The sequence below is a fragment of the Antechinus flavipes genome, chromosome 3 (genome assembly GCF_016432865.1).
Source record: "Antechinus flavipes isolate AdamAnt ecotype Samford, QLD, Australia chromosome 3, AdamAnt_v2, whole genome shotgun sequence".
Classification (NCBI taxonomy): Eukaryota; Metazoa; Chordata; class Mammalia; order Dasyuromorphia; family Dasyuridae; genus Antechinus; species Antechinus flavipes.
In genome coordinates, this window is record NC_067400.1 from 108823529 (window position 1) to 108845991 (window position 22463).

General features: G+C 32.6%; 1 protein-coding gene and 1 pseudogene across 6 annotated transcripts in view; both read right to left on the minus strand.

The window, feature by feature from the left end:
* PCDH9 (protocadherin 9) overlaps positions 1–22463 on the minus strand; it is a 1035500-nt gene that overhangs the window by 475450 nt on the left and 537587 nt on the right. The gene's annotated exons all lie outside the window — the stretch shown is intronic.
* Positions 14935–15779, minus strand: LOC127553350 (40S ribosomal protein SA-like; annotated as a pseudogene).

Sequence of the window (22463 nt, forward strand, 5' to 3'; positions counted from 1 at the left end):
GTGCCATAACACAGATTCATACACATTAAAATGATAATTTATATAAAAATCTGAATGTGATTCAATTACATTTTTTTAAACATTTAAATGTTTATGGGAACAATAAAACACACGTATACATCTGTATGTCATGTTATATACTCTCAATAGAATGTAAGCTCTTGAGGACAGGAAGGAACTGTTTGAATTTTATTTTTGTATCTACAATAGTGTCCTTAGCACCATAAATAGGATGGGTAAAAAATTGTTTTGGTTTTGATTTTCAATTGAATTGATTAAAGTATGTTGGGTATTGAATGAAATAAAGAAGTTCCTTTTATAGTAGCAGTCTCTGAAATCAGTCAGTTTGGAACCTAATCTTGAAAATTCAGTGCATATTTTTATAACCTCAGCTATGAAAAACATATTAGAGAATATTTACATTTAATTTATATAATTACTCCATTCAAAATATCTCCAGCTCTCAAAACAATCTTTTAAATATTAGATGAACCAGGGAATAAAACTGCTGCCATTCCTTGAATTTTCATTAGGTGTGTACATACAAATATGTCACATAAAAAAAATAGCAATTCTATCATCATGTAATGAATTGGTCTGGACCATACTGCCTTTACCATCATCTTTTTTTATGAATTCTACATTGATCAGGTCACTAAAAACACACAAAGCCTAAGGCTGGAGCCAAAAATTCATGACCCAAACTGATAGGTCTAAGCCATACAACCATATGTTACAAATTAACAACTAAGGTAAATAGCGCAATTTGCTGTTTTTATCCCTGATGATGTTCTTCAGAGAATCAGATGGACATATGGTTTCTTAGATGGCAAGTTAGAAGACTTATTCAGGTGGCAAGTGAGAAAATAGAAAAAAACAAAATTAAAAAATGTGGGTCAACAAAACAGCAGAGTTAGAAAATAATTCTGCACCATCTACAAAACTGTAAAATACTACAAAGTTATTTTAAGGTAATATAAAATTTAGTAGTGAAAGAGAAATGGAAATATTCTTTGACTATTCCCAACTCTTTACAACTATACAAATTCATATGTACAAATAAAATTTACATACATCAAGTCAAAAAAAGCATTTATGAATCATAGACTATGTGGCAGACACTGAGTGCAAAGCTCTAAGAATGCAAATATAAAGGAAAAAAACACAATTCTTAACCTCGAATTGCATTCTAATGAAGAAGAAAGTACCTCAAGATTAGAGGAGAATAGGAATAAGGGAGGAAACATGTGTCTGGTTCATTACTTCTCCAAAATGGAGATTGCAAGAGTATGAGAAAAAGAGGTAGACACGTTTTCAGGGTAAAAAGATTGCTGGGATATGGAAGGAAATCCAGAGTCAGAAGATCCAGTGGAGAAATGAAGTATACATGAATATACAAACACAGGTACATTTATATATAAACATATAACATCCTGTGTCCAAAGCTTTAATATGCCAAATTTAATATGCCAGAAAGACATTTAAAACTTAAGCAATCTAGAGTCTTTATCCTTATTAAATTTATAGTCTGGCAGTAGTATATGGTACACACACAGATAATGAGGGTTAAGTACAGGTTATGGGTAGTTTTAGGGTTATGAAAGAAAGTAATATATAAATGATAATGAGAAAAAGTCAAAAATTAGTGAAGACTATTTGAGTTAGGCTTTAAGTGAACTGATAACAATTCAATATCTGAGGAGGGATAATACTGGAGAATAATCCAGCAGTACTCATCTGCCTGTTCAAAGGAAAGGAGGTACAAAAGGAAAAAAGAGAATCAAGCACTAGGAGGTAGGGAAATCAGGAAAGGCTACAAATAGAGATGGATTCTGAAAGAAGCTTTGAAACTAGAGATTTTAAGAGAAAGAGGTTATGAGGAAGTATATTGCTAGCATGGAAGATCTATGAAGGCACGCAGATGGAAAAGGAAGATGAGTAGTAATTGGACGAATGGAAGGGAAAAAATGATTCAAGAGTTATTTTGGCGGTAAAAATCAATAGAAGTTAGAAAATTTGAATTGTAAGGGACAAGGAAGAGTTAAGGAAAACACAGTTTTTAATATGGGATACTAGTTGGTGCTGAGAGAAACCTTGAAGTCAGAAGCAGAAACAGATCTAGAGGAAAAATAAGTTCAATTTTGTAGACAATGAATTTGAGACACCAGTGGGACTTCCCAGTAGAAAAACCCAAGAGCACATTTGAAATTAAGGTCTAAAGTTCAGGTAAAGGATCAGAGCTGCAAATAAAGATTTCAGTCTTCTGCATAGTAGTAATATTTGAAAATGTGAGAGTGAAAGTGATTGGTGAGGGGGGAAATGATCAAAGATAAGATCCAAGGACAGAACATTGGTGCAGACATTCATTTTATCAGGTTAGTAAAAAGACAATGAGGTAAGAAAGAGGATGGAGGGATAGTTATAGAAGGAAGGAAAGGGCAAGAAGATGATGGTGACACTGAAACTAAAGGAGAGGAGAATATCAAGGAGGAATGAATGGGAAATTGTGTCAAATACAGAAAGTACATCAAAAAATGTGGGCTTTGGGTCGTGTGTGTGTAGAGAGAGTCACAGTGAGAGAGAGGGAGGGAGAAAGAGAAAATAGAGAAAATAGAGAGACACAGACAGACACAGAGACAGAGAGAGTGAGACAGACAGAGAGACAGAGGGAGACAGAGAGAAAGGCAGAGAAAGGCAGAGACAGAAAAAGAGCCAGAGTGACAAAGAGAAGGGACAGATATATATATATATATATATATATATATATATATATATATATATATATATATATATAGAGAGAGAGAGAGAGAGAGAGAGAGAGAGAGAGAGAGAGAGAGAGAGAGAGAGAAAGATGGGAGGGAGATGACTGTTTTAGACATTGTCAATTGTCAGTTATTCCAGTAAGTCATTGGAAGGTTCTCTATAATGAAAAAGGGAATACTGACTTTAAAATTTAGAAGCATTGAAAGACTACAGGTCTCTCTCTCTCTCTCATATATATCTATATGATTAGAAACACACACAAATTACTCCCATATATATACAGGATGTTCCAAAAGTCTCCTTTGGGACTTTGGGGACACCTTGTATTGTTTGTTCAATGTACACGTGAAGGTTGTAGGGGAGAAGAATTTATGTAAAATTGAAAAAAGATTCTGAGTCTAGGACAGCCACATAGTGAGGAAAAGATGGGCCAGGCTAATGCTGTTTTAGTAGTCATATAATTATAAACTTTTAGAGGAAAGGCCTCCATTAGATTCCCTCTAGAGCACTTATGGAAGAATATGGACAAGAAATGCAGAGGATAACAAAGGGAAGTACAGACACAACAATGTACTTGCATACCATAGCAGTATGGCAGAGGAGAAAAGAACACTGAACTTGGAGTCGGATTCCTAGGCATGACATGAGGCTCTATTTCCTTATCTACAAAACATAACTAATATTAACTTGCAAAACAATCTTTCCAGTTCTTTACAACTACAGACCTATTAGTAAGAAACATTATTTTAATCTTAAAAATAAAATATAAATAATGTAAGGAATATATACACATATCTCTTCAAGTAACTGAAATTCAAAAATACATACAATATTAATTGACTGAGCACTCACTACATATTATGCATATTTCTACATGTTGTAGGCAAACAAAAATGAATAAGATGGTATTTTCCTACGTTATTAGTACAGAGACATACATAAAAATTTTAATAGTAAGTGTTATTTTTGTTTCCAGGTTTTAAAAAAATAAGACATTTCATTGTTTTATTTTACTACTACTAATAACTGACATTTTTGTTACACCTTAAACTTGCAAAGTATTTAATGTACATTATTTTGTTCATCCTAAATAATATCCTTCTGTGGTAGGTATGATTTTACCGATTTTACATGTTTCAAAATTGATGTTCAAAGAGTTTGTGTCATCTTTGTGGTGACAGTTTGTACATTTGAGAAGCTGGATTAGAATACAGTTCTTCCTGACCACACGATCTCCAAAATTCTATCTGCTAAATCATACATAGAAAATTAGGCTGATACATGAGTAAAAACACACTTGTAGAGGTATATTAATCATTTTACTGGGCTCATTTTAAGTTTTAAAAAAAAAGCAGTAGGATAGGAAAAAAATCATTAACCAGTTTGAACAAACTATAGATAGGGACCTTGGGTAATGCACAACAGAACAATCATATTTCCTCCAGCAAACATTAGCTTTCTATTGTAAACATCAACCACAATCAGAATCTATATATTAATATGAATGATTTTTTCAAGGAAGAGAATTTTTAAATCTATAAAGAGAAATAAAATAATGCTAGAAGAACTTTTCAATTCTAGCTTTCCTGATATGTCATTTAAAAAAAAAATGCTTCTTTTGTAACTGGCTTAGTTTTAGCACAAAGGCTGATAGAATAATTCTCCTTGAATACAGTGCTGAAAATATTCCATGATCCCCAATTTTACTGATCAATTTTTTCTTCTTTAAAAAAAATCCTATCTACAATTTCTATTGACTTGTCAGTGTTTAAAAAGGGCACTCACTAATTAAGTCAGCTGTGAAAGTGATAGTTAGACTTCACTTACTTTCAACACAGCCTGCTTGCCAAGATGTTCCAAAATCAAATGTAAAGTTTAAATAGTGAAGATCAAAAATGTTGTGAATTCAGTTGTAAATAAAGCTTACTCCAGTGCAATATGAAACTATTTTCCCCCTGACTTTAAAAAAACTAGTTGAAATACTAAAAAATGTTAACTATGTAAATATAAATGTATATACTACCCACATGGACAGGTCTCTGCAGATATTGATAAATGTGTATACACACATTTATATATGTTTTGTTAGTTTAGTTCTATATATATATATCTCAAATGGAAATATAGGCATACATATAGAAAATATGTGTTTTATGTAAATATATATAATTATTAATTTATTATTTTTAACCTATACACATGGCATGTGTTGCTTTCTTCCCTTGTAGAATACAAGCTTTGTAAGAGCAAAAGACTGAGGCATTTTTAATCTTACAAACTATTTCTCTATGCCTTAAATATATTAACCATTTAATAAATTCTCATAATTCTATAAAAGGACACTTGTATGAATCTACCTTTGGGAACATGTCCAAACTAGCTCATATTTATCCATGTCTATAAATATACACATATTTATATATGTGTATATTTATAAAAATATATATATACACATCCAAATACACACACATATACACACCCTTTTCTACCTTCCCATCTATGTTAAAGCCAATCATCCTTTAAGACTGAGCTCAAAACCTCCCTTTTCTATGAAGTACTTTATCTTCCCAGAAAGTTTTTTCTTCTAAACTCCTCTTACTCCTGGACTCTATACCATTTACATGATGACTTCTCATATACTATCTTGTATTAAAATTATAAATTATCCCTTCTCATGGACCTGTCCTTCTCTTAACTCTACAATTAGCTATTAGAGGTCAAACACAATATTTTCTTTCTATTCCCCACAGAAGTAATACTTACTTGCATGTAATAATCTCTAAATAAATATTTGTTTAATAAATTATTTTAATCAATCACTTCACAAGTGAAAAAGCAATTTTCTAAAAGGGTTGTTATAAAACTCTAAACTCCAATTCAAATTATGTTAAGTATCATCTTTATAACTGTAGTGTATTTTCAATTATTACCAGTTAGTATTGTCGCATAACTCATGCATCTCTATAAATAAATGTCTGTATGTGAGACTGGGTCTGTATGCTTGAGGCTGGTAACCTAAAGTATAAAGCACCAGGTAAGGCTGTTCCCAACATATCATGCTCAAACATTTGAAGTCAGACAAGGTAAAAATAATGAAGGATTATTTCTATCAATATTTCATCTTCTTTCCACATTAGCACTGAGAAGATCATATCTTCAACTGGAAGTGAAATAGGGAGAGAGGACTAGAAGAGACTTGTTGATAATGAAATCATCCAAAAAAGCAAATTGTCCTTCATAATATTTTCTATCCATGAGAGATAACTAGCATTAATAGGAAGAAATTATTTTGTTTCACTATAAGGAATAACTTCTTTTAAAAAACCAAAGGTATATAAAAATGGTATATGCTATTTAATTGATTAGGAAGAGGCAGTTCATGGCACAGTGTGACCTGGATTTAATGAAGCAGACTTCAATTTAATATGACTTCAATTTAATAATAATACTTATTATCTTTGTGGTGTTGGACAAGTCATTTAACTTCTGCCTGCCCAAATTTACTCATTTGTAAGATATGAATAATAATAATAAGGGTTATTTTATACCTAACTTCTAGGGTTGTTGTGAGAAAAAAATGAGATATTTGTAAAGCACTTTGAGAACTTTTGTTCTATTCAATCATTAGAGTCATGTCTGACTCTTTATGATCCCATTTGAGGTTTTTTTTGGCAAAGTTATTAGAGGAGTTTGCCATTTTCTTCTTCAGGTCATTTTACAGATAAGAAAACTGAGGGAACAGGGAAATTCTGGGATTGTAACAATGTTATCTGAAGGAAAAATACATCTCACTTCTTGGTCTAGTATTTTTAGTTGAAATGCACAGAATAAACTGGTTAAGTTTACATATGGTTTACAAAGACCTTTCACATATATCATATTCTTTGATCCTCACAGAAACCCTGTGAGGTAGGTCATTCTCACTTCAGAGTTAAAACAAGCTGACTTTCAGAAAGAATAAATGACATGCTTTGGATTGTAAGCTGGTGAGCTGACACTCTACTTTTCTGAGATCATTACTCTTGCCCACAGTCACCCAGATAATAAGTATCTGAGACCCAGTTTGAACTCAGGTTGATGAGTGTTCCTGACTCTAGGTCCAGGATTCTATCCTAGTTACTCTCTGAAAACTTTACAACACTATAAAAATGTCATCTATAAAAAGTGAATCTGCATTTTGTTAGATAATTTTTTAGTTATCAAGAAGATAGTTATTACTTTCAAAACTTTCTAGCTTGAAATATAAACATGCTCTCTATTTATCAGCCAGTCATTCAACACATTCTTATTATTACTCACTTACTATGTGACACATACTATACTAATCCTCTGAGGGGAAAAATACAGTCACCAACCTTCAAGGAGATTACATTCTACTGAGGTAGAAAACACATATACAACTATGATTCTTCTAGACCTTTTCAACTTTGGAAGCTCACTCCAGCCTTATGTTTTTTAAATATTGGGAGGTATCTTCAACCTCTCTCAGAAACTCCATGACTTTATTCCATTCTAACCTCTTCAGGTTGCATTGGACAATGTTCCTCCAGTATTCCTTTTGGATATCCCATACCTCCCTTCTAGTTTCCTTTTGTGTTATTTTACCTCCATTAGATTGTAAGCTTTTTGGGGATACAGGCTATCTTTCTGCTTATGTTCAGTGTTAGCCCATCATTTGGTCCATCATAAGAAATTAACAAATGCTTGCTGACTTGACAGTGAAAATGGTAAGAAGATACAGCAATTTCAGAGTGAAGGGAAATTCTTAGAGTAATATTCTTAGAAAACTAAGGTGTCAGCTCACCAGCTTTATTTCTCTCTGAAGGTCAGCTTGTTTATGTCTGAAGTGAGAATGACCTACCTCACAGGGTTCCTGTGAGGATCAAAGAATGTGATATATGTGAAAGGTCTTTGTAAACCATATGCACTATAAAAATATAAGTTATTAGCATTACTATTGTGTTTGTTAGTGCTATTACTGGGTAAAACATCCCTAAAAAAAACCCACAAAAGTTTTAGAGACCTTCCCATGTGTATATGTTCTGCCTACTGATCTAGGAAATGTTCATTAGAAATAACCTGTCAAGAGGACTTTGTGAATAGTCCAGAACAAAGACACACATCAAATTGTTTAAAAGTATACATCAATGCACAAAGGTTCTCTGATTTCTCAAGGAAGCCCCTCTATTAATGTGACTCACAATTCATTTATGACCTTAGAAGTTGCTTGAGATACCTCAAATTTAAGTAACTTGCCAGGGTTACAAAGATATTAAGTGTCAGAGTTCAGGTTTGAATTGATTTTCTGACTCCAAGCCCAGTAGTCCATCTCCTATATCATTTGCTTCTGACTATAAATTATATTAAATGTCTTTTTTTTAATGGTGCTAGTTATATATATTAAAAGGGGAAGTGTGAAGACAGGGAATGAAAATGCTTAATTCTTTGTCAAGTGGAGCATCAGAATGAAAAGAAACATGATTTCTAATCCTAATTGTACTACTGCATCTAGATTGTATGATACAGTTGCCTAGATGTCTTGTACGCATCTCTCAGGGAGGAAAGTAGGAAAATGCTTTTGTCCTATTCTCATAAAATATGCCATTGAAGTACTTTCCTCTTTCTTTCTCTACCACCTTCTTTCTTTCCTTCTTTCCTACTTCCCTTTTCCTTTCATTCTTCCATCCTTCCTTTCCTACTTTCCTCTTTCTTTTCATCCTTTCTTCCATGCTCTCCTTCCTCACTTCCTTATTTCTATCTCTCTTTCTTTCACTTTTTCTTCTTTATCTACACCTGTAATTTCACTATAGTATATAACTATGTGTGTGGAAACTTTCTCAAGCAAGTTATCTATAACTTATTTTCTTCAAGAGTTGCCCTGGTACCTTGGAAAGTTAAGTACTTTGCCCAAGTTTACAGACATGGTATATATCTGAATTAGAAAATAAACCCAGCAAACTTCAAAATCATCACTCTCTCCAGTTCACTACACAGTTCCACAAGCAATTTATTAATACAAGCAATTTATTAATGAGATAAAGCTTTTTATGTATTTTCTCATATATTCTTGAGCTATATATGACACTATAGAAGCTTGTGAGATAGTCAAGAGATACACAACAAAATGGGAGGAGAAAAAAATACCGTTTTATTCAGTAAGTACTAAATTGCTTCCATGCACCAGGCTTAACTACTTGACTTCAAACAGGAGTGACATGTGTCCCACACCTCAGTGCAATCCTAACAATTTTTTCATGCTGAATTAATAGGATAGAAATGCTTGTGATTTCAACAGCTGTTAGGAACAGTGGGATAGCTTCCACCAACATACTGACAGACTTGTGCCCCCTTATATGGATGTGTTTAGATAAAACATGCATACCAACAGTCTGTCTAGAGCAAGCTAATCTTGAACAAATAATAATTAATTCCACCAAAGGCAGATACAGAGCAACTCCTTTCTCCCCAAGAGAATGTGCATTTTTGTAATGTGTGCATGGAAGGGTAATTTGTTGTGCACATAAAGTAAATTTTATGATTTGAAGCAGGTGAGTGGCTAGTGTTGTAGCTGTCTGATTAATTATCACAGCAAGACACGATTAGGATTTGCCAACACAGAGAACATTTTTACTTTGCTCAAACACATTATTACCCCCTTAAATCCCTTCACTGGCTTTCAATTGCCTTCTGCTTAAAATTTAAATGTTTGTTCTTCATCTGTCTTGGTCTCCTCTCACAAATACCGCTATGAGCTGATTCATTCCCTCCTTTTTTTCCAGGCACATGGTCTCATTTGATTCAATTTTTATTTTGGTCTCCCTTTCTAGTCTCTGTGTATTCTTATTTAATTTTCTTGTCTCACATATCTGATGTTTGAATTTCCTTCTAAAGAGTATGAAATTAAAATAGAATCCCCTAGTATTCATCTAAGAGCTAGACAAAATAAGGGTAGTCCCCAGCCAGGTAGATTTATGGGAGCTCATGGACATAAGGTAGATATATATGAATAAGTTATGATCTGCAACACTGAAAGAGAATACCTGAATTGATGAGATCATGGTTTTATTGAGGTATTGAAATTTATAGATATTTTCAAGTAGATAGGGAGCATGTCTTTTCTTTATATAGTAACCTAAATTCCTTCTATGTTTAAAGTACCTGTTGAAGAAATACTTTTTCACAGCCTTATCCACTTTAAGAGGGAAAGAATGGAGATTAAAATTGAGTTTGAGTTGAGTGACTTTTTAAATTTAAGGTATAGGATACAAAACTCAAAAAGTCAACATGGAATTTTTTTTTTAAAAGCACAATAGAATATTGATGACCAACACCTGAAAGTAACTGAGGAATTGAAAGAAAGCAACAGAATCCCTCCCCAATACTAAAGCAAATAAACAAACAAAAAAATGGAAATAGTTCTATTTGTAACAAAAGGATTTAGGTTAGTGATTATATTTTGTTCAAAGGTTTAATATCATTCTGGATAGTATGCAGAATTTATGTAAAAAATAAAGAAATAAGACAATATATGTATTCTTTTTTTAAGTATAATTTTGAATACAAATGTCTCATATTTGTAAGACCTTGGAAATGTCTTTTATGTCTTTGTACGCATTTTTAATAAAAAATAAAATGGGGGGAATAGAAAAAATATTCTAGCTCTAGCTCTAATAATCCATGATACTTTCTAGCTCTAATAATTCATTAATCAAGGTTATTCCCATGAGGTTATGTGCCTCTTTCAGGTCAAGAATTGTATCATTCACTGAATCTAAAATGGCTTCTGACAAACATTTTCTTTAGTTTTTGTTGTTGTTGATTTTCTTTCCTTTCTAGTTTTCTTTATGTATCTTATTTGCCTTTACATGCTATTAAGCATTTATCAAATGGTTTTCAAAAAAAAAGAAAATATATATTATACTTTTAAGTTTAATCTGCTTTATAAATATTTTCTCCATTACTTTCTTAAGGAGTCCTCAAACTACAGCTGGCGGGCCAGATTCGGCAGCTGAGGACATTTATCCCCCTCCCCCAGGGCTATAAAGTTTCTTTATTTAAAGGCCCACAAAACAAAGTTTTTGTTTTTACTATAGTCCGACCCTCCAACAGTCTGAGGGACAGTGAACTGGCCCCCTATTTAAAAAGTTTGAGGACCTCGAATCACTCAGCCTAGAAAATCAACAAAACAAGAAATCAGTCCCTGATTTGTAGCATTTGCAATCGCTCACTCTAAAAATTTTAGCAGAGAGTATTGTTTAGAAGCAAAATGGATACTGGCCATGAGTTTTTTTTTTTTTTTTTTTTTCTGACTTCAATCAGTGATTAGATAATTGCCACATGACTAATAATAAAGCCTTGCTGAACTGAATATCTATGTGTTTATCTTCCATTAAAGTCCTATTTCTATTCTGTAACATGGTATAAACATAATTCTGATTTCCTAGAAGCCATACCTGTAAGACATGAGTTCTGAAGAGTCTACCAAGCGGAAAAGGACTAGACTGTTTCAAATATTGACTTGATAAATAGATTGTGTCTTTTGGCCAAAGAGTAACCTAAGTTTAATTCAAAAAGCTTCTTTACCAGAAAAGTTTGTCATCTAGTGATGATTAATTTTTCTGGCAAGAATAACTCTGAAAAACTCATTTATCAAGAGATGTAAGAATTATGATCTACACTGGTTGAAAAAACGAGTAACTATGAAAGCATATGTAAGAGTGTATATGTATACAAACATTTATATATATTTACAGATAGGTGATTGTAGTTATATATAGTTAATATATAATCATATACATATGATAATGTATTTATGCATCTATACATATATGCACATCAGTTTCTATGTATGCATGTATTTATGTGAATCAAACTTCCCTTAAAATATAAAGGGAAATGTTCTCTCATCTGACCACAGTAAACAATTTATCATTGTGTTGTATGTAGAACTTTTTTAAAGGGAACACCCTGTATGCTGATCCCAAGCAATAACACTGACACTGGAAAGAACCTCTATGTCCCTCCTAAAAGCCATATGACATTGCCCTAGAGATTATGGAGGATCAGAATGACTGCACACATGCTTACGTGAACACAGAGCACCCTTCTAAAGAATTATTGCAGTGATACTTGAATGGTCTATTGGGCAGCAGAATGGGAAAAAGTTGTGAACTTCTTCCCTCTGTGATTTGTTATGGTTTGACTACTGTGCACTCATCCACTTAAAGAATAAATTTGACTTTTGACAACTGCATAAACCCAGCCAATGTACAAACATTATAGAGGTCATCTCATCAAACTTTCCCTGTAAAGTTATTCAACAGTAACAAAACAGACAGTTTGAAAAGCATCTGCTATGTACCCTGTATCCTTGTGGGTTTTGGTCTCTATAACTCTTGGCAGCTGCTTAAATCATTACTATAGGCTCGTCAATGTAATCAGTACCCTAAGGCTGCCCTACCTCTCAAATTCACAATGCACAATGGGACATATCAGCAGTTTGAGCTTTTCTGCTTGGATGTGCATGTTCTGTACCATTGACCCCAAAATACTAAGGTCTAATGAATTGGCTTTAATGGTTTCCTTACCTACTTAAATGTTTTCGTTTTAATTGCTTATACTACCCAATGTCCTGATCTACATTGAAAAGTTCACAGCATAGATGCTAATGGTCCCTTTCTAATTACTACATAATGAACAAAGGTCTGACAGAGCAATTTTAGAGGTTAGTCACAACAATCAGTAACCAACTTCATATACACACACATAAAGATATATGTTTATATACATACATATATACACACTTCATAAATCTAGATGCACACAGTTGTGGGTATATATCATAGACATGTGTATTTATACATATATATATATTATATGTATATATGTATATATATAATAACAGAAGTTTGGAAGCCTTGTTATCAGTGGAAAATAAATCTGTATATCTTGACTTTTAGATACATACCTGAGTTAACCTATATTTGATTCATCTTAAATGCTGAAATAAGTGTTTTTGCTTTGAGACTATAAACAGTACTTAAAATTAAATTCTCAATTTATCTAACAATAGCTGCAATTTCAGCTTAATGTACTCTCCCATAAGTGGACTTAAGTCTCATGGATCATCTCTCTGGGGTGGAGTTTAAACTAAATTCTTACATTTATTCAGTATTATAATATTCTAATGCAAGGAATTGGGGTCACATCTCTCACTAACTAGATATGCTTTTTTTCAATGATTAATTTTCTTCAATGATTTATGCAATAAAAGCTTTATGCCATTGAAGGTCTGGCTTTACTTTTTTACCTTGTAAATACTCAAGTACAAACTTGCTTTGTACCCTGCTTTCATTATCATAAGATGGCAGATTCCTTAACTTAGAATTTATAAGAACTTAGTGGTTTATAACCCAAAAGACAAGTGACTTGCAAAATTGAATAAAACAAGATGTCTTTTAGTGAGAAAAGCAAATTCAGACTTGAGGCTAAAAGTGCTTTCAGGTTTGGTATTTAAGAGAAATGATCAAAAATAATTTATGATTATTGTAAATATGTAAGACACAGAGAACAGAAAATCCACTTTTTATTTTAATAATCTTAAATGGCTCTCACAATCCCCAAGATATTCAGAATGATTCTTCTGATAATACCAAAAAACAGTACAGTTTAATTAGAACCCAGACAAATGGAAGGATTACCAAGGTTAACTGTAAAGTTCTTAAATATTATTATACAGAACTATGTGACATAGATTTCCTCCTAACATAAGAGACTCTTTTATATGGCAGTGGTACTCAAATTTATGTAACTCAAAGAGCACATCTTCAGTTATTTTTAACTGAAGGAGTCATGGTTAATGGCAATCTTATATAGCCTACATAACATATATAATATTCTGCTTCAGAAATTAGAGAAAAAAACAGAAGGAAGAATTTTTTGAAAGTTTCATTTTCTAAACTATATTAGTGTAATATGTGAAAAACTGACAATATATCCTATATGCCTAAGCTATTCAGTAAGAACTTTTAAATTTTCAGTTAAATGGTCTTAAGTCAGTGGACCAACCAACACCATTTTTATTCTAGATTTAATATTTTGGAGATCTTAAAAGCATCATTACAAGGCCCTAAGTTCTGCATCTAACCTAGTTCAAATCATGAATTCTACTCATCTGATTTTATTAACATGCCAACATTTCCCCAAAGCCTGCCTTCTCAACCTCTTCAGGGACTCCAGCATCTGTGGCATCTATATTTCATAACAACATAGGTACATTGTGTGTTTTTGAAGTAATACAAACACACAGTGAATTCACTGAGGGGATTTTATTTCATTTTACAGACACATGAAAAAGGATAACATTGTGCCCCTGGCACACTTTTCCCATCTCCCTTTCCTGTTTGGATCTCCCAATAACTTCAAAGAGAAATTTCTACCAGGAGAGTTGGGCAAGGTTTGTAATGTGCAAATCTAAGGTCTTTAATGTCAAGACATAAAGTAGCAGTAATTCATTGTTAAACACCCTCTCACACAATCCTTCTTCGATTTGACACCCCCTGCATCACTATTTGGGGCCAAGCTCATTGAATTGGACTTCCCCAGCCACAGGCTCATCTCTTTTGAACCAGTCTGGCAATAGGAAAGAAAGTGTCCCAGCTGAGTGTGCTGATGTCGTGTTTCTTAACATGCAACTCAAATATCACAAGGAAGAAATTGCTGTACATATTAAATCTCCATTGTTCATTGTCCTGTAGTTTGTAATTTTTCTGGTGCATTTCTTTGAAAACAGAGAAGAAAGATGCCTTTTCTATCAGTCCTGGCCAAGGCAGAGCCACACATGAGAAAATCTCCTACTACAGATCATAAAAGCAAGATTTTTAAAATTTCCTATAGGTTCACTTTTCTCTTGCTCCCAAGGATCCTTAGGAATATACCCCAAATACTAAATGATGGCTTAATTTAGGATACTACAGGCATATTTCACCTAATTTCAAAATTGAAAAACCACAAAATTCATTTAATTTATCATCTCTTCTATGCAAAAGTCTTAACTTGTGACTTTTTGTTGCTGTTTTGTTGTTTGAGTTTTTCTTGTTTGTAAAAAACCCAAATTTATTTTTGTTCAGCATTTTCCTAATACTATTAGAGTGTCTGGGGTAAAAGTAAGGACTATTCTGTGACAGCTCCTACCCACCCAATAGCCTGAGCAGTAGGAGCAGCAGACCAGTCCCTAGTAGCCAGATGAGTAATCTTCAATAGGGAACTGCTGAATGTGCACAAATGGCACCTGTACTTCCTCAGACCAATAAGCCACCTCAGGTGGCACAGGAGAATATTCTGGGGTGGGTACCATCCATTCATCCTGAATCTCCTCCTTTGTCCCTGCCTTTTCAGCTGCAGCCAACTGTTCCTTTTCAATCTCCTCTAGATCCCTGGAGAATTAAAGATCAGGTATAACCTCCCACAGGTGTTCATAGGAGATAGTATCATTTATATGTAGGATCTCATGGCCAGCATCCACCACATCAGAGCTACTGAGTGAATTCCTTTTTTGTTATATGGAATGGCAACATCCACATAACAGAATAGAGACTGCATCTGAACAATACAGTGTTTAGGTTAACATAAGATACTTTAAGCCAGAAGATGGTAATCTACCTGACGATCAATGACCACCAACAGGTGAGGCTTCCTAAAAGCTACCTGGCTCTGGTTGGAGAAAGTGATCAGTGTAAAACATCTAGCAGTAGGTGTAGTGCCAGTGGCAGCAATAAATTTCAAAACATTTTGCTGGCCAATATTCCTGGAAGAGATCACACGAACACCAGCTGGATTTGAATCGACAACAATGTTATGAGCTACCAGCAGAAACCCTTCCCAAGTTCTCTTCAAATTGGTGATGTAGATGCCATCACTCTTTTTTTGTACATCTGCTCTTCCATCGGGAAGTCCAAATTGCTGCCACATAATAAGTCCCAAATAAGGGAGTGAAGAAGAATTGGTTCATCCCTCATATGCCATATTATCATATTTTCACATCTTCGTGCCTCAAATCAAAAACTTCACAAATGATTTCACAAAATTTCAGTCGGAAAGGATTTCGAAAGTTATTTAGTCTAATAGCTACAAACTCAAAAAGAAATAGGGCCAATTAAGCTATACATAGAGTTCTGCTGTATTTTTTATTTGCTTTGTTAAATATTTCCCAATTATATTTTAATATAGTTCTGCCTGCACTTAGAATTATTAGTGTGCTTGATACCTACAATCTAGTCCAACATTTACTTGAACAGAAATATACTCTCCAACATCCTAGGCAATAGCTCATCTAACCATTAAAGGGTCTCAGTATTGGAGCGAATTACTACCTAATGAGGCAAAATATTCCACTTTGGGACAGTGCAGAATGGCAATGATAGGTAAAGAGAATAGAAATATTGCCTAAATAATTGTAGTTTCAAAAGAATAAAAGTGAAAATGCAAGAAAGAAGAAAAAAAAAAACAGTGAAAACTCATAGCAACATATATCACTGGGTTCCTGATTCTTCACAATTCTTACTCTGAGTTGTTCTCTCTATACATACTCTTTTCCTTCCAGACTTCCACTTTTTATATATTACTTCAAAACACCAAAAAAGTCTTCAAAAAGAAAAAAATTCTAAATTCATAAGCTGACATTGAATGTTAATGAAAGATTTGTGGTCAAAGACATTTAACCTATCTTTTGAAGAACAAGACAAGCACTATCCCAAGCTGTAATGTACTATATTGGATCCTCCATTAAAGGGCACCCAGAAAATATCACTAAAACAAAAAGATCATTAAAGCTAATTAATATAATTTTCTGAATATAATTTTAGAAGATAATAGGTCCAGAACAAGAAGGGAACACAGATGTCATCAATCCAAGCCCTTTCATTTTATAGATGAGGAAACTGAGACCCAAGGACATGAAGTATTTTCTCCAAGATCATACTGATAGTAAACATCAATTCTTTCTTTTAATCTTGGAGATGAATTGAAAATAATTCAATTAAACATGCTTTTATCATGTGGTACTAGAGATTCCTGTGCCAGCTGAAGACTGTTATTGTCCAATTCATTCAAAGATCTTTGACCTTGTCCATTTTCTTTGTAATGGCTGTAACTTGAAATATCTACTCTTAAGCTTCTAAACAGATTCCTCAGACGCAAGCTTTTCAGACATATTCTTTCAAGAATAAGCAAATTACTTTTCTGTAACATCTAAATTGCACTTACCTAAGAAATTTTGAATCCTTTAGAAATAAGGGGACATAATTGCCATTACTTTCCCCCAAAGTGAGCTCCCTATTTTGAAAAATTATATAATTCTGAAATGTTAAACTAAACAATAGAAACTGAGATATGCACAGTTCCTATCATTAATGGTTATGAAATCCAGATTTAATACAGCTAAAAGAATTAAACATTCTTAGTCCTACCTAGAAATCAACAGAAATGTATTGATTCCTTTGTGTTAGTAAAATTTGTTAAGCAAAACTGTAGAGAAAGAACAAATATTTTAAAATCCTTTTCCAGTTTGATAGTCATATTATTAATAAATATATTCAAATCTACAATTTTACTGTAAGTAAAAATGTATAAAGAAATTCCTTAGATTTTGTATCAAGAATATTACTCTTTCAATCATACAGTTAACCAAAAAAATTCTAGAAATTTTTAAATGTTCTCTACTTGAAGTCAATAATTTTAAGAAATCAGACTTCCTCAATCTATAATACATATGATTTGCTTTAAGTTACAAAAGTCATCTAAAATTTTTTGCTTTACACACACACACACACACACACACACACACACACAGAGAGAGAAAAAGATATATATATATATATAGAGAGAGAGAGAGAGAGAGAGAGAGAGAGAAAATCTGAGCCAAATTTAAAATTAAAATTTTATTGAACTATTTTTTATCTCTTGAAACATGAATACTAGCTGTTTAAAATAGATATTAAGTACATATTTAAATAAGACAAACATCTTACATTTTCCCTTCAATCTGCATATTTTTCTGATAACTATTTCCATGTACAATTTGGCATATAGAAGGGTAGAGTAACTATTGAATGATTTAAAAACTTTAATATTTAATGATAAAATTATTTTATTAAATAATGTCTTCAAGGGTGACTATTATTTTTTATAAGCTAAAAATATTCACTCAATTAGATATGCTTGATTTGACTCTCATTTTTGGGAAGAACTGAGAACTTCCCATTGGAAAACAATGTTGATGAAAATGTTGATAAATTGTTTCCCTAAGAAAAAGAAACCAATGATAAAATTTAAGAAGATGATCTTAAGTACACCTCATGAGGAAAAAAAAATTATATTATCTAAGAAGGTTGTATTGACTAAAGAAAATAATAATAAGGGCACCAGCAAAAGACCATATTATAAAGTGCAAGATTTGAAGTAGAAGCAATACCCCACAGATATGCCTGTAGGCTCTAAGTTCTTGGACTGCTTTCATACATATGTCAAGGGCCAAGTTATGCCAAGAGGCAAGAATCATAAAAAGATGATCAGAGTTTATGAGAAGGTACATTATATTAACGATTATAAATTAAGCCAAGAATATTGTTCTCTGTATAAAGCAAGAAAAGAAAACCAAAATATTGATTCCTTTGTTTTAGTAAAATTTGTTAAGCAAAACTGCAGAGAAAGAACAAATATTTTAAAATCCTGTTCCAGTTTGATAGTCATATTATTGATAAATATATTCAAATCTACAATTTTACTGTAAGTAAAAAATGTATAAATGCTTTACCTAGTTAATATTAAGATTTAAACTAGGGAGCACAAGTTATTCAAGAGGGAAAATAATGACTAAGAAAGTAAGTTTAACATTAAATATTAAACTTGACAAAACAGGAAATATTAATATATAAATTTAAGACAAAAAACATTTTTAAAGGATGTATATTATGTGTGTACACACATATATGTATATTTGTATATATCTATATGTATGCATGTCTATATGTTTATATATGTATATTTATATATCTATGTATATACATGCATACGCATGTATGCATATATTTAATTTCTGGTATTAGTAACTTAGGCAAATTCAGCTTACTGGAAAGATTTGGCTAAAAAAATAGCAAATTATTTTAATAGTGTCTCTAGAATAGCAGGCACAAGAAACTTAGGGAACAAGCCAACCTTTTCTTGGGACTTCTCCCAGTCTTAATCTTCAGCTTCCAATTGAACTAATGATCCTTCATGATACTTACCCTCTCAGCCATCCCTCAGCCTGAAATTCCTCATGCTTTTAAATCTCAATGTTTATATACAGAATCCTAAGGCCACAACAAAATCCCCTGGTCAACTGGAATAGAATCTCAACTAGGATCTTCTCATTTCATCCAAGGGATTCCAAAGACTTTCCATTTAGTTTTTTTTTTTTTAATGAGTAATTAAAGGATTCAGATTTATTCCTAACCTAAGTAAAGCATAAGAGCTAAAATGGAGTATAATGCTTTTACAACTATTCAGAAGTATCTGAGAGGGCACTTGAAGCTAGGTCTTTAATTCCAAAAAAGTACTGTTTCCATTGTCCATCTCTGATTATCAGTGAAGAAGTAGAAAAAGCAGTGCAAAAGATGATATGAAAACTTTCTGATTCCAAATGATAAAGACACTAAACAATAGATACCATGGAACCCAGCTTCTTATACTGTGGGTTGTGACCCCATATGGGGACTTATAAGTGAATGTGGGGAATGCAAAATTATCATTTATTGTCAGTAAACATTTGGTTTGTATGCCTATTAGATACCTAGATACTGGTCACATAAAAATTTTGGGGGCTAAAGAGATCACAAGTGGAAAAATTTTAATGCCAAAAATTCTATGCCATAGAAAATAAGATTAAATCTTACGATAAAATAGGAAAAAGGAATTTTGTGGAATAAAGATTATATATGGTGATGGGAATTGTTCTTTGCCTTTAAGTAAAAAAAAAATACTGGACACTTTCTCTTCTTTGTGTGTAAATATCATAAATCAGAAATTTGGCAGGAAAAAGGAAGGATACATCATGCATTTCTAATAAAACATAAAATAGAGTTTTTCTATTTAATAGGCATATTTCATTACAGATTATATAGTCCATACTGACAGGATATGAAGAGAGAGAGAGACAAACCAAGAAAACACTGTTTAATAATAAAGATTGGGCAATGAAATTAAACTTTTTATTACCTCTTGTGAACTTAGGACAAATAGGATATGGGGTAAGAAAAGGGGGAGGATACTCAGTAGTTGGCCCACATTTGTCTTGATATCTAATGAAAAATGTATTTAAAATAACTGAAGCACAGGACAGTTAAAAATAAGGACAAGGGTCACATGCAATTATTAAATCTGACAGGCCTCAACTGATTTCAATTCTTTTTTAACTATTATGAAATAATCTAGTTAACAAATATTATTTCCACTATATAAAATGTGTGAAAGGCAACCTTGGGTTTTTATTAAGGTATTCCTCCTAATCATAATTGTAGAGACGATTAAGAATAATTTCAATATTATGAAACCATAACTTTATTTCTCAACTTTCTACAGTCTGTTTTCCAAAGTGTAGGACAGAAGGGGAGGCAAGCCAATCACTTAAATACCCTATAACAGATATATGGAATGGAGTTCAAAGTCATTTGCTGTGCAAGTTCAACAGTTAAGAACGCCACAGTTCATCACTTCAACTTTCCCAGCATAGTGTAAGTCACAGTTCAAGTGGATAAGTATCATAATTTCTGGTGAATTATAAGTAGAACTGAGTGAGCAAAGGAGGAATGAACACTGGAAAGAGAGAGAGAGAGAGAGAGAGAGAGAGAGAGAGAGAGAGAGAGAGAGAGAGAGAGAGAGAGAGAGATTGATTTAGATATTCCATATGGAGCTTATGGAAAATGTCTCAGTTCCAAAAATATTCTCTCTATATTTGGAATTTTTGTACTTGTTTGGAACTGATTTTTATGATGTCTATATATGGAAAGGTAATGAAAAGTAAACTGTTTGAAACTGTTCATAATAGGTATGCTAAGCTTTAATTTTGTGTACATGTGTGTGTGTTTGTATATGGCAGGGACAGGATGAAACACATGGTAGGAAAGGAGAATGGGCTTGAAATAGATGATAGGTAGAAAGGTAAAAAGGAAGAGAGGGAAAAGAAAAGAAGGAAGGCAGAAAGAGAGGGAGGGAAAGAAGGAAGGAAGAAAGGAGGGGAGGAAGGAAAGAGGAAAGGAAGGCAAGGAGCTATCTAGCTAATGAAGCTTTTGTTAAACTGAGATGCTTTTGTCATGTCAGTAAAAACCCTGTTACGGGGTCCAAGTGGAACATCACTGCCAATAATATGATAGTAAGGCTCCAAAGATATTTTTTAAATTATAAATTTAATTTATTTATTATTAATTTATGTTTAAATTATTTTTATTTTTAAATTAATTTTAAATTATAATTAATTTATAAATATAATTTATAAATTTAATAATAAATATAAATATATTTCATACACAAAGATGACATTATTGACCAACCATCAGTATGACATGTGACTTTGAGTTTTTTATGTCATTAGTAGGGGTGAATTCATTCTATGCATTCATGCTTTATTATAAATTTCAAGTTCATTCATTTATGCAACAGATATTTATTGAACAAGGCATCTGGCAAAGAGTTATATGCCCCAAGCAATGTTTTGGGTAAAAGGGGATAGACAAAAGATATATAAGCTTACAGTCTAATGAGATTAGAGATGAGGAAGGGAAGGCAAGCTGTGAAAAATACAAAAAGGAATCAAACATACTACCTTTGTTATATTAGAATTAGGTGAATACTATGTGAGCTACTATATTTTTCATTGTTCTTTAAAGTTCTTAAAATACTTTTGTGTGAAGATCAAAGCTACATATATTTTTATTTTTTCTTCTTTTTCTTTCTTCTGATCCAGATGTGACTGCAATGGTAAAAAGAACTCCCAATGAAGAAATTCTTTTTATCAGTGTAGATCAGCCACTTGTCTGAAACTGCAAAATGTTAGTTCCCCAGAAAAGTTAATTGACTTTCCTAGCATCACACAAGGAATATGTATCTGGGGAAGGACTTGAACCCAGATATTCCTGATTTAGAGGTCAGTTTATCTGATTTTCCATGCTATTCTTTATTGTTTTTATTCCTTGAAAAGGGCAACAAAATACTATACCTTGTATTCATTCTAAATATATGTTTACATAGTTATTAAAATTATGTCTATAAAGGGAATTGATTTTTACAAGTCAATGTATAATGCAACATCATTCAATATTCTACATCATCTGACTATCTGGTTTTTAAAATGTTTAAGTATCCAGCTGTGTTATGAATTCTAAAGAGGACAAAAAAACCATACAAACAATAAAACAATTCTTTGGCCATAATATACAGCAAGTCATAACTGAAAGAGATGAGAAAAGACAAAGAATGAAGATGAGACCCATTTCATTCTCATGGGTTGGGTCACTACTCAGAAAAGAAAAGAATAGTCTGCTAGACTTGTAAAGAGGAAGTGGAATATATGTATAAAGAATTAATAGCAGGATGAAAGAGATAAAAAAGGTAAGAAAAAGAATAATACAGAAGGAGATAGATAACAGCAGAGATTAGAAGTCCTGTTA